General features: G+C 37.4%; 1 protein-coding gene and 1 long non-coding RNA gene across 12 annotated transcripts in view; one reads left to right on the top strand and one right to left on the bottom strand.

The window, feature by feature from the left end:
• RAD51B (RAD51 paralog B) overlaps window positions 1–12,335 on the top strand; it is a 618,412-nt gene that overhangs the window by 164,888 nt on the left and 441,189 nt on the right. The window lies entirely within an intron of this gene.
• The window catches only part of LOC129621708 (uncharacterized), a 70,338-nt gene that overhangs the window by 41,814 nt on the left and 16,189 nt on the right, over window positions 1–12,335 (bottom strand). The window contains exon 2 of the long non-coding RNA XR_008699629.1: window positions 1,936–2,297. This is a non-coding gene — a long non-coding RNA (uncharacterized LOC129621708). The remainder of the gene's footprint in view (window positions 1–1,935; window positions 2,298–12,335) is intronic.

Below are 12,335 nucleotides of genomic sequence, written 5' to 3' on the forward strand. Positions count from 1 at the left end.
TTAAACTTTATTTTGCATTCCTAAACAAAATGAGTAAACATTTTTATACATATGATTTCATTTCCTCCAATACTTATTCCAGTTTCTAAGGGCTTTCTGATTTACAGACTCTTAAAAATCTTTCTCCTTCCAATTCAAATGTAAGTAATTAGCTTCTTCCTAATTTGGAACTTCAACTTGAAAACTAGTGTGTTTGATTTGGCATTAGATTAGGCATCTTATTTTAGATGAGATCCTATAACTTTGGTTTTAGGTGATCACAGAAGTGTTTGTCGAGCAGCATCTTTGTAGCCTTGAGGAAACTAGAAAACAACTTTTCTACTAAGATTATGATTCTCCTTGACAGTCACTTTAACTGCAGTTAGGTCCTGGCTGTACCAACTCCAGTTTAAACAACTGGACTCTGAACCTGTTTTTGTTCTGATTAAGAAGTTTATTTATATGTTTGGGAATACAGAGGCACAACCTGTTAACAGCTGTAAATTTGGTTGATTAAGCTCTATGTAGACAAATTTACTAGCGGGGACTGCTCCCTAGAAATTCCAGTTCACTTACATATGAAGGTAGTCTGGCTATTTCTCACCAGTTTCCATCACTTCCTGCCAAGAAAAATAAACATTTTCTTGCAAAGGATTGATGTAGAGGTTAGAAGTGGTCAGTGTTTTATCAGTCATACTGGGCTGTCGTGAATCTCAATAAACAAACATAGTAATATCCATGTATATGCCTGGAAAAGCAGCCAGACCCGAGAGAGATCATTTCTTTCAGATAGTCTTCCAGACCTTTTCAATGTAGGTGAATGTCAATTATTAATAGACATTTATTGTAATAGAAATTATGGATGTTTGGCCCCATATTTTCACTTACCAACAGTTCAGGGAAGCTTGTGGTTTTAGTGGATAATAATAGGCTGGAGCCAGAAACGATGTTTTCTTAATTTAGTGTAACTGTAGGTACTATTATAAGTATTGTAATAAAAATGAGCTTATTAGGTCAAACTTCTGGTATTCAACATTTCCCTATAATGGTCTATTGGGCAAACTATGGCCCCAGAGCCATCCCACAGAATATTTTTGTGGTGGGCACAATCTGAGAATTGTTTTATAATTTTAAAGAGCTATAACAAAGAAGAATATGCAGCAAAGACTATATATAGCTTTCAACGACTAAAATGTTCATTATCTGACCCTTTAAGAAAAGTTTGCCAACTCCTACTAATATAGGTTAGCAATAGTCATGGTGAGATCCATTGTTGTTTAGTCGCTCAGTTGTGTCCGACTCTTCTGTGACTCTGTGGACAGTAAGTAGCCTGCCAGGCTCCTCTGTCCATGTGATTTCCTACTCAAGAATACTAGAGTGGGTTGCCACTTTCTTCTCCAGGGTATCCTCCCGACCCCAAGGGATAGAACTCATATCTCTTATGTCTCCTGCATTAGAAGGTGGGTTCTTTACCACTGAGCCACCTGGGAAGCCTGGCGATCCATTACAAGGATCCAAAAAAAGCCATCTGAATAAACAAAGCAAGATGAAAATATGAAAAATATGTTTTTCTTGGTTTTAGTTTTAGAGCTTTTTATTTCTGGTTTGCACGTGATATGTGAAATAAAGATGATACCATTATCCTTATAGGGTTCTTAGAATCATTGAATCATGGCTCCTTGCAGTACCTTACATATGGAAGATAACTCGTATCTATTACTGTTGTTATAATAATGTGTTGAATGCCTGACAATTGTTTCTGCTTTATTTTATGAGTCTCTGTTCTATTCATGCCATATTTGCATTTTATTTGATTTTGTAAGCCACTTTAATTCTTTTATATTTTAGTTGAAATGCAAATCTTAAGTGTTGCAGTTTTATTGCTCCTGTTACTATGGCTGCGTAACAAATTACCCCAACATTTAGAAGCATGAAAAAATAGGTTATAATGCTCACAGATTCTGTGGATCAAGAGTTCAGACAGGGCACAGCAGGATGACCTCTCTTTTTGTTCTGCAACATCTGAAGCTGGAAAACTCAAAACTGGGAACTGGAATCATCTGAAGACTTCATTCACTCTGACGGTTGTTGCTGTCTGTTGGCTAGGAAGGCTCCAGTTCCTCTCCATATGGGTCTCTCCTTGTGATATCTCCAAATGGACTAATTTGTGCTTCCTTGAGTGAGCCAACAGGGTTCCCCAGAGCATGCATTCCAAAAAGACAGAGCCAGGCTGGAGCTATCCTCTCTATGACATAGCCTTGGAAACCACAGAACATCATTTCTTTTTCCTGCTTTGATGGTCAGAACAGGCACAAGTCCTCCAAGTTCAAGGGGAGAAAAAAAGACTTTTGATGGAGGCTGAGGATATTTTTGGAATTAAAATTTCCTGTAATTATATCATTTTATTTATTTAACAATTGCTTACATATGATTTAATCCACATACCAGACACTGTTCTAAGTTTTTTGCAAATATTAATTCATATACCCTAGAATAAGATTATTTTATAGATGGAGAAATTGAATCAAAATATTGAATTAACTGGAATACAATTTTCTCTGACTTTGATGGATCATAAAAAAGTTACTATAATTTTTTTAATTTGAACAGTATTAATTCAAAGATTTAAAAATATTTCAAATACATACTTCTGTTTCTTGCCTTAGAATTGCTTTGCGAGAGGCATAGTTTCACATAAGTAATTTCTTAAATGTGTGCAGTGGTTAGGCCCCCACAGTTCCATCCTTCCATATTCTTAGTGTTGGGCTGTGTGGTAAATAAGTTGGGATTTCTTAATGAAGCAGGTTTCAAATAATCAATAAGTAGGAATAATACTCTATTTTGACAGCAGTCTTGGACTAGCTTACCAAACTTGACTAATAGATTGATTCTGTGTCCTTTTATGAAAATCAATACAATGTCTTGGTCTAGGTGTGATGATCTTACATATCAATTGCTATCTTTTCCTTCATTGCTATTGAAATCACAACCTTTGGTTGGTCAGTGATCTTTCAGTCTCCATTGTCATGAAGATATTTTATCAGGGGCAAATATTCCTTCTCTTGTTTTTTTTTTAATTAACAGTATGAATGTTTGTTGGGTATATTTCAAGCCCTAGGTCTTTTTGGTTTTGTGATTTTTTTTTGCTCTTTTACATCTGTTGATTGGTTTTTACCTTGGAGATTTAGCAGTCTCTGACCAAGTTGTTTATAGCTTTTCAATCGGTTTGGTCTCCCAGAATTCAGTAGTCTTATTTTAAGGTTAGCCCAAAGTGACTTTCACCCTGATTCATTTGTGACACAGTTAACACTATATCTCCGAGTCTAATGAATTTATGCTTGCTTATACGTTGTGCTATATTTAAAATGGATAATCAACAAGGACCTATTGTATAGTACATGGAACTCTTTTCAATGTTATGTGGCAGCTTGGATGGGAGGAGAGTTTGGGGGAGAATGGATACATATATATGTATGACTGAGTTCCTTTGCTGTTCACCTAAAACTGTAACACTTGTTAATAGGCTATCCCTCAATACAAAATAAAAAATCTCAAGAAACACTATATCTCCTAGTCTCTGCATATGTAAATGTATAACAAGTATGAAGTATGCAGATAAGAAAAGGGTAGCCTTGTTAGAGTTCAGTTCAGTTCAGTTGCTCAGTCATGTCTGACTCCTTGCGACCCCATGGACTGCATGCAGCATGCAGGCCTCTCTGTCCATCACCAGCTCCCAAAGTTTACTCAAATTCATGTCCATTGAGTCAGTGATGCCATCCAACCATCTCATCCTCTGTCATCCCCTTCTCCTTCTGCCTTCAATCTTTCCCAACATCAGGGTCTTTTCAAATGAGTCAGTTGTTCATCAGGTGGCCAAAGTATTGGAGTTTCAGCTTCAGCATCAGTCCTTCCAATGAATATTTCCTTCCCTTTCCTTTCCTTCCCTGGTGGCTCAGCTGGTTAAGAATCTGTCTGCAATGCAGGAGACCTGGGTTCCATCCCTGGGTTGGGAAGATCCCCTGGAGAAGGGAAAGGCTACCCACTCCAGTATTCTGCCCTGGGTCACAAAGAGTCGGACACGACTGACCGACTTTGACTTGTTAGAGTATCAAAACTCAGATGAAGTATCTAATACTTTAGGGGGATATTTAAATAATTTTGTTCTAATTGTAAAATTTGGATTGTTCTTTTAAAACATTTGATTAGGAGTACATGTAGAAATTTGCATATCAAAACTTGCCAAATCTAAGACTCACTAATTTTATATTTTTAAATTTAAAATATAAGACAGAGAGATCAGTACTATGTGATCTGATTACACATATGTGTAATGTATGTGAATGAACTGATTACACTGAGTGGCATTATTTATTTACTTATTTAGACTCAGAAATAGTGTAAGAATGAATGCACTAAGGAGCTGTCCTGCTGCCCACTCATTTATCTGCGAGGTAGCATGGTGCCTAGTTTTATAGTCTAGCTCTTCTGCCATCTATGTGATTTTGTTCTAGTTATTATTTCTTTGTGATTCAGTTTCATTGTGTAATAGCTTAGTTCTCTCATTGGTCATGGCAGCACCTACCTCTTAATGTTGTAGTGGAAATGAAATGATTTAATACATATCAAGTGCTTCAGACAGTGTCTAGCAAATTGTAAGCTCCTAAACAGCTCTTATTCATTAATCCATCCTTTCACTTACTCATTAAAGAAACATTTATTGAACATCTACTATGATGTGGACACAAAGATAAAGAAAGTTCTGCTCTGAAGGTATGAGTAGTTTAGTGGGGCAGAGGAATATAATAGTTATTGTAACATAGGATGAGGGAAGTGATACATTGTAAAGTAGATATACAAAAGTGCTATGAAAAGGAAGAGGTTGGGGACTTCTCTGGTGTTCCACTGCAGGGCACACAAGTTCCATCACAGTGCAGCCAAGAAAAAACAAAAGGAAAGGAGGAGGATGGTGTTTTTGATAGCCTTAATCATTTTACTTTTCTATGACACTGTTTTTCATCTGAAAATGTTCTTTTGTGAACCTTTTATTTATTTTTTTTTTTAATTTTATTTTATTTTTAAACTTTACAATATTGTATTAGTTTTGCCAAACATCGAAATGAATCCACCACAGGTATACCTGTGTTCCCCATCCTGAACCCTCCTCCCTCCTCTCTCCGCATACCCTCCCTCTGGGTCATCCCAGTGCACCAGCCCCAAGCATCCAGTATCGTGCATCGAACCTGGACTGGTGACTCGTTTCATACATGATATTATACATGTTTCAATGCCATTCTCCCAAATCTCCCCACCCTCTCCCTCTCCCACAGAGTCCATAAGACTGATCTATACATCAGTGTCTCTTTTGCTGTCTCGTACACAAGGTTATTGTTACCATCTTTCTAAATTCCATATATATGTGTTAGTATACTGTATTGGTGTTTTTCTTTCTGGCTTACTTCACTCTGTATAATAGGTTCCAGTTTCATCCACCTCATTAGAACTGATTCAAATGTATTCTTCCTTTCTTTGTATCTCTGTATCATTTTATCTTATGATATTTATCACTTTTTGTCTTGTTAAATCATTATTTGTTCATATCTTTTTTATTTGAAGATGTCAACATTTCTGTATCACCAACAACTACTCAACACAGTACTCTTTAAAAATACTTTATAAACATTTTGGGGAGGGAGGAGGGAGGAGGGTTCAGGATGGGGAACACATGTATACCTGTGGCGGATTCATTTTGATATTTGGCAAAACTAATACAATTATGTAAAGTTTAAAAATAAAATTAAAAAAAAATACTTTATAAACTGATAACTTAGCTGGTAAAGAATCCACCTGCAATTTAGGAGACCCCAGATTGATTCCTGGGCTGGGAAGATCCTCTGGAGAAGAGGTAGGCTACCTACTCCGGCTTCCCTGGTGACTCTGACAGTAAAGAATCCATCTGCAATGCGGGAGACCTGGGTTTGATCCCTGGGTTGGGAAGATCCCCTGGAGAAGGGAAGATCCCCTGAACAAGGGCAGATGCCCTGGAGAAGGGAACAGGCTACCCACTCCAGTATTCTGGCTTGGAGAAGTCCATGGGGTTGCAAAGATTCAGACATGACTGAGCAATTTTCACTTTCTTTCTTTTTCAAGTGGCTCAAAAAGTAAAACTGATTAAAATGCTTAGATGCCAGTCTCTGCTTCTACCTTTTGAGGACTTTTTAAATGTGTAGATAGGTGGAAAAGTACAGAGTCTGAGGGTGAAATAAACAAGATACATATATGGCTCACTGTCTGAATAATCAGGCTAGTTCTCTAGATTCTCTAGGAGGGTAAAAAGCCCCATTTGTACCATTTTCCCATTTCCACAATATGAATACTCCCACTATGGCCAAACTTATGCTACAGTGTGACATTACTGAGTGTAGATGGGAAGAGATGTGCAGTAGAATACCAGTATATAGTAATATCTCCACTGTATAGATACAGTAGCTATAATTAACTTTGAGCAAAGATATTAGTAAGGTGTAGTAATACAATTAAAAAATGATGAATTGTGAGTATTTTTTAATTTAAAATTTAATTATACATTTACAGAATTTGATTTTTAATGATGTTGGTGTTTAACAACTTGCTTAGAAAATTTCTGAAAATTTAACAATAAGTACTTGTGAACCTATGCAAGCTGAGTCTATCACATCTCTTGTCCCAGGCCCTGTTCTTTACTGATTATATGTCTTTGACTAGTGATTTAATTGCTAGAATTTATGCTAAGGAAATTATCTGTGAATCCAAAAAAACACAGATGTTTATCTTGGCATTATTAGCATAACAAGAAGCAACCTAATATAATAGTTTAAAGTGAATTGTGGGATTTTTATTGGTTTGTTCAGTCACTGAATTGTGTCCAACTCTTTGCGACCCCATGGACTGCAGCATGCCAAACTTCCCTGTCCTTCAGTATCTCCCGGAGTTTGCTCAAACTCATGTCCATTGTGTCAGTGACGCCTTCCTACCATCTTATCCTCTATTGCCCACTTCTTCTGCCTTCAATCTTCCCTAGCATCAGGGTCTTTTCCAGTGAGTCGGTTCTTCATATCAAGTGGCCAGAGTACTAGAGCTTCAGCTTCAGCATCAGTCCTTCCAGTGAATATTCAGGGTGGATTTCCTTTAGGACTGACTTGGTTTGATCTCCTTGCTGCCCAAGAGACTCTCGAGAGTCTTCTCTAGCACCTCAGTCTGAAAGCATGAATTCTTTGGCACTCAGCCTTCTTTATGGTCCAACTCTCACATCCATACATGACTACCAGAAAAACCATAGCTTTGATTATATGGATCTTTTGTCAGCAAAGTGATGTAAAGTATGAATTGTGGTTAAGTAATTTATTAGAATATTTCCTAGAATTAAAAGTGACCTTATTGAAGACTTTAGAATAGCATAGAAAAATGCCGTAAATTTAAGTGAATAAGAAAGAATGCTGAATACCTAATTTATATAGAATTACCAAAAATTTTTATGAATATAGAAATATGTTAATTAGAAGGAAGTGTTATTGGTGAGAACATGGCTGTATTTTTTTTTTAATCTTTATCTTCACTTTACAAATTTCCAGCAATGAGCATATTTTATATCTATAATGAAAACAGTATCATTTTTGTTACAAAACCAAATTCTAAGTAATACCTATAATTTTTTGTTGAATTAGAAGCATTATCAACATAGATCTTTTCTGTTTTGGAAATTAAATATTTTCTTGTAACAACCAATAAAACATATGAATTGAATTTTTTTTTTGGAATTCAGAAACACAAAACTTATTTATTCTTTTAGTTTGTTGCTTATTGTTTTACTGGAATTTCTATAAAGAAATGCTTTCTTTAAGAAAAAGTAAAAGCTGTTGGCATCCAGTGGCATTTTTTAAAATTTATTTTTTAACTGGAGTATAATTGCTTTATAATGTTGTGTTGGCTGACTCATATTGTTTTATAGCAGGAGCTAACAGAACATCGAATTTGATTTTTATAGGTCTATACTAGATTTGTTTTTCTCCCTAGATCTCATGTACAGGCTGTCATAGATTTCCATGGAACATTTTGAATTTTTATAAAAGTATCCTACGTTAAAAATGCTAACTTCAGAAATACCATTTTAACAAGCTGCTTAGCAGTTAAGTCACTAACTCTTCACTTTAAGAAAACTGAAGATATATTGTTTCACAGAGATGTGGGTCCTGTGTGTCTCACATTCCTGTCTAATCTCGGCATTGTTAAAAATTTTTTTGACCATTATAGCTCTTCTTTTGTGAAAGAATTTCTCCAGAGCTTTTCAAATTATCTTTCGATATAAACTGATAATCTAATTTCACACACTTCCAGAAAGTAGTTTTAACTGCTTTTACTGTCCCTTTTTAGTTAATAACTGGTTAACTGTAGTAGACAATTTAGAAAAGCTTCTGTGTAATTTTTTTCCCCTGAAGATTAAGATGTGATGAAACAAATCACCTGTGGCATTCTTTGTAGAAAGAAAATGCTTTTTTGGTGATTTTTTTAAAGGTACTAATTTAAACGTCAAAGCAAGTTCTGTTAAGATTTTGCCTTTGTTCCAAGGTTGTAATGTCTCTTACCACTTTATTTACTTGGTTTGGATGGGTTTCAACAGGATTTGGTCTAATGTAATTCTCTATATTTTTATGAAGGAGAAATTGAAGCATTTCACGATCTCTTGAACTCTCCCTCCTAGGAACTCCTAGTACTTATTATTTGTGTGTTTTTATCATGTGTTCTTATTAACTTTTTGAATTATTCAACTTTTTATTTGTCTGGATTGTGTTTTTAAAATACCATAAACTCGGTGATGCAGATATGTGTGGGCCATGGGGAATGATAGGTAATGAACTTTAGAGAGGGTAAATCTGACTTATCACTTACTGTCTATGGGACCTTGGGTAATTATTCTTTGGGCCTTAGCCCTCTTATCTCTAAAGTGAATAGAACAACCTCTAGCTTGTGGGGTTACTGAGAGGATTAGAGATAAGGTATAATGTTCCTGGCATATAATAGCTGTTCAATAAATGATTGGTTATTAGGTGATCAGTAACAATTGAGTGAATGATTGTATATTAGTCTGCTTGGGCTATAATAAAACACCATAGAAACACCATAGACTGGTTGCTTAAGCATCAAAAATTTATTTTTTCACAGTTCTGGAGGCTCACAAGTTGAAGATCAAGTTGCCTGCCAGTTCACTTCCTTTTCCTGGCTTACATGTGGCTTCACATGGTTAGGGCTGGGGGTAAAGAGAGAGAGAAAGGGAAGAAGCAAGCTCTTTGGTGTCTCTTATATGAGCACTAATTCCATCATAAGGAACCTTCATGACCTCATTTAACATAATTACTTCTCAAAGGCCCCATTTCCAAATACCATCACGTGAGGTGGGGGGAGATTCAGGCTTTAATATACACATTTCGTCTTGAAGAAGGCAATGGCGACCCACTCCAGCAGTCTTGCCTGGAAACTCCCATGGACAGTGGAGCCTTGTAGGCTGCAGTCCATGGGGTCGCTAAGAGTTGGACACAACTGAGCAACTTCACTTTCACTTTTCACTTTCATGCATTGGAGAAGGAAATGGCAACCCACTCCAGTGTTCTTGCCTGGAGAATCCCAGGGACGGGGGAGCTTGGTGGGCTGCTGTCTATGGGGTCGCACAGCGTCAGACATGAATGACGTGACTTAGCAGCCCCATACACATTTTGGAGAGACATGATTCATAACAGAAATTTGGATTACTGAAATAGCCATTAAACACCTACAAAATTTTAAGCACAGTCAAAACATGAAATTAAAAGATGCAAGCAAGAAACACGATGAGCAACCTGGACAGCATATTAAAAAGCAGAGATGTTCTTTTGCCAACAAAGGTCCATATAGTCAAAGCTATGGGTTTTCCAGTAGTCACATATGGATGTGAGAGTTGGACTATAATAAAGAAAGCTGAACACAGAAGAATTGATGCTTTTGAACTGTGCTGTTGGAGAAGACTCTTGAGAGTCCCTTGGACTGTGAGGAGATCCAACCAGTCCATCCTAAAGGAGATCAGTCCTGAGTGTTCTTTGGAAGGACTGATGCTGAAGCTGAAACTCCAATACTTCGGCCACCTGATGCAAAGAACTGACTCATTTGAAAAGACCCTGATGCTGAGAAAGATTGAAGGCAGGAGGAGAAGGGGATGACAAAGGATGAGATGGTTGGATGGCATCACCGATTCAATGGACGTGAGTTTGAGTAAACTCTGGGAATTGGTGATGGACAGGGAGGCCTGGCGTGCAGTCCATGGGGTCACAAAGAGTTGGACAAAACTGAGCAACTGAACTGAACTGAAAACTTAGAAAAGAAAATCACTTATAATTGCATTGTCCAGTATTAATGTTTTTAGAGTATATCAGGTCAGACTCTTTTTGTGTTCACATGTAAAAATTTATTATTTTCATGTGATAGATACAGAATTTAAGTTTGGGAAGATGACAAAGTTCAGGAGATGGATTGTAATGATAGTTGCACAATAATGTGACTGTATCTAATGTCACCGAACTGTACATTTGAAAATAGTTAAAATGGTAAGTTTTATGTTATGCGTATGTAACTGCAATAAAAAAAATTTAGTGTTTGCAAAAATAAGCTCATACTCAATATCTTTTTTTAAAGTCTACTTTTTATGCTCAACAATGAAAAAAGAACACCTTTCCACATAAGTAAATATATTTTTGTACTGTGATTTTTGTGGCTGAATATTTATTTTATCCTTTGGATGTACCACCTTTTATTGAGGGCAGTGTTAAAGCAAATAAAAAGGAGTGTTAGCCCTTTCCTTTTTAAGTGGATTCACAGAGAACTTTGTGATGCATGGCAGAGGACTTGGGGAAATAACCAGATGGTGGAAACTGAAAACCCCCCTGGGTCCTTAAACTGTGTCTGCCTTGTTCAAATGACTCTCTAAATAAACTGCTTTACTGTTCTGATGTCAACATGGCAGCTTTGCTTTCTTTTTTTTCCAAGTATAATTTTTTTTTATTTGTCTAAAAGGATGTTTATTCCAGACTAGTGGTTTTCTTGGATTTCTGCCTTTACTACGTTAATGTCATATTAGAGGAATCAGGGCAAAAGAGAAGCAATAGATGGAGAATATTGCACCCTGAGAATTGGTTCCTTCACACAAGGATCAGATGCCATGATGGCAGGCATGTCTGAAATTTCAGCATTGGTAAGCCACTCTTAGGAAGCTTCCTCTTGACTTAAGGTCTGGCTCTCCCCTAAGATGCTATTTTTTTTCTTTTTTTTAATAGCTCTTCTGAAAGGATGCTCCTCATTTTCCCACACTTTCTCTGTCACAGGGTCCTTGTCTTCCTAGGCTGCCCCTACCTCTTTTAGACCACGATTTCTTCACCTGCTGTAAAACACTCTGCTTCTTTTTGTTTCTGTATTTTTGACTGAGCTGGGTCTTTGTTGCTGCACGCAGCTTTTCTCTAGTTGCAGAACGTGGGCTTCTCATTGCAGTGGCTTCTCTTGTTGCGGAGCAGGGCTCTAGGGCATGCGGGGCTTCGGAAGTGTGGTGCACAGGCCTAGTTGTCCCACGGCACGTGGGATCTTCCTGGGCCAGGGATAGAACCTGCATCCCCTGCATGGGCAGGTGGATTCTTATCCACTGGACCACTAGGGAAGTCCAGTACTCTGCTTCTTTGAGGATGCCTTTGCTACTCAGCTAAGCTAACTGGTATTTCTTTTCTGTGCCATAATTTCCTTATCTTTCCAGCTTATACACCAAATCTTCAGCCTTTCAGGGACTTGCTATTATATGGCACGCGTTCTTCACTCCTTTTTATCTTCACTTTAGATTCCATGGACCATAACTCTTAACTTATCTCTTGTCAGCTTACTGAACTCCAGTGCCCCATTATCAGTCATGTCTGCTTGGTGTTTTCACAACTGTGGGTGACTCTGAGGTTTTTCTGCAATTGCTCCCAGGCTGCTAAATTCAGTGGGAGAAAAGTATAGCGTAAGGCAGATGTCTCCATCAATACACGGCCCTCTCCTCATCTGTGCTCTCAGCATTGCCGAGAAGCCTTGTGTCATTCCCTAAATAACCCTCTCCTGCATCCTCCATGGCAGTGTGTTTCACCTGGGGCTTTTCCTGCGAGTCTCAGCTTGCACCACCCCCCCCCCCAAGCACCTCATATAAAGCAGTTCTCTGTAAGTTCTCTTGGCCCCGGAATCCTGATTAATTTCCTCCAGTAGCATATCACAATGTGAAATTATCTTGTTTGCTTGTTTATTTTATGTGTTCCCCTGCATAAACTTAAGGATCATAT

The sequence above is a fragment of the Bubalus kerabau genome, chromosome 10 (genome assembly GCF_029407905.1).
Source record: "Bubalus kerabau isolate K-KA32 ecotype Philippines breed swamp buffalo chromosome 10, PCC_UOA_SB_1v2, whole genome shotgun sequence".
Classification (NCBI taxonomy): domain Eukaryota; kingdom Metazoa; phylum Chordata; class Mammalia; order Artiodactyla; family Bovidae; genus Bubalus; species Bubalus kerabau.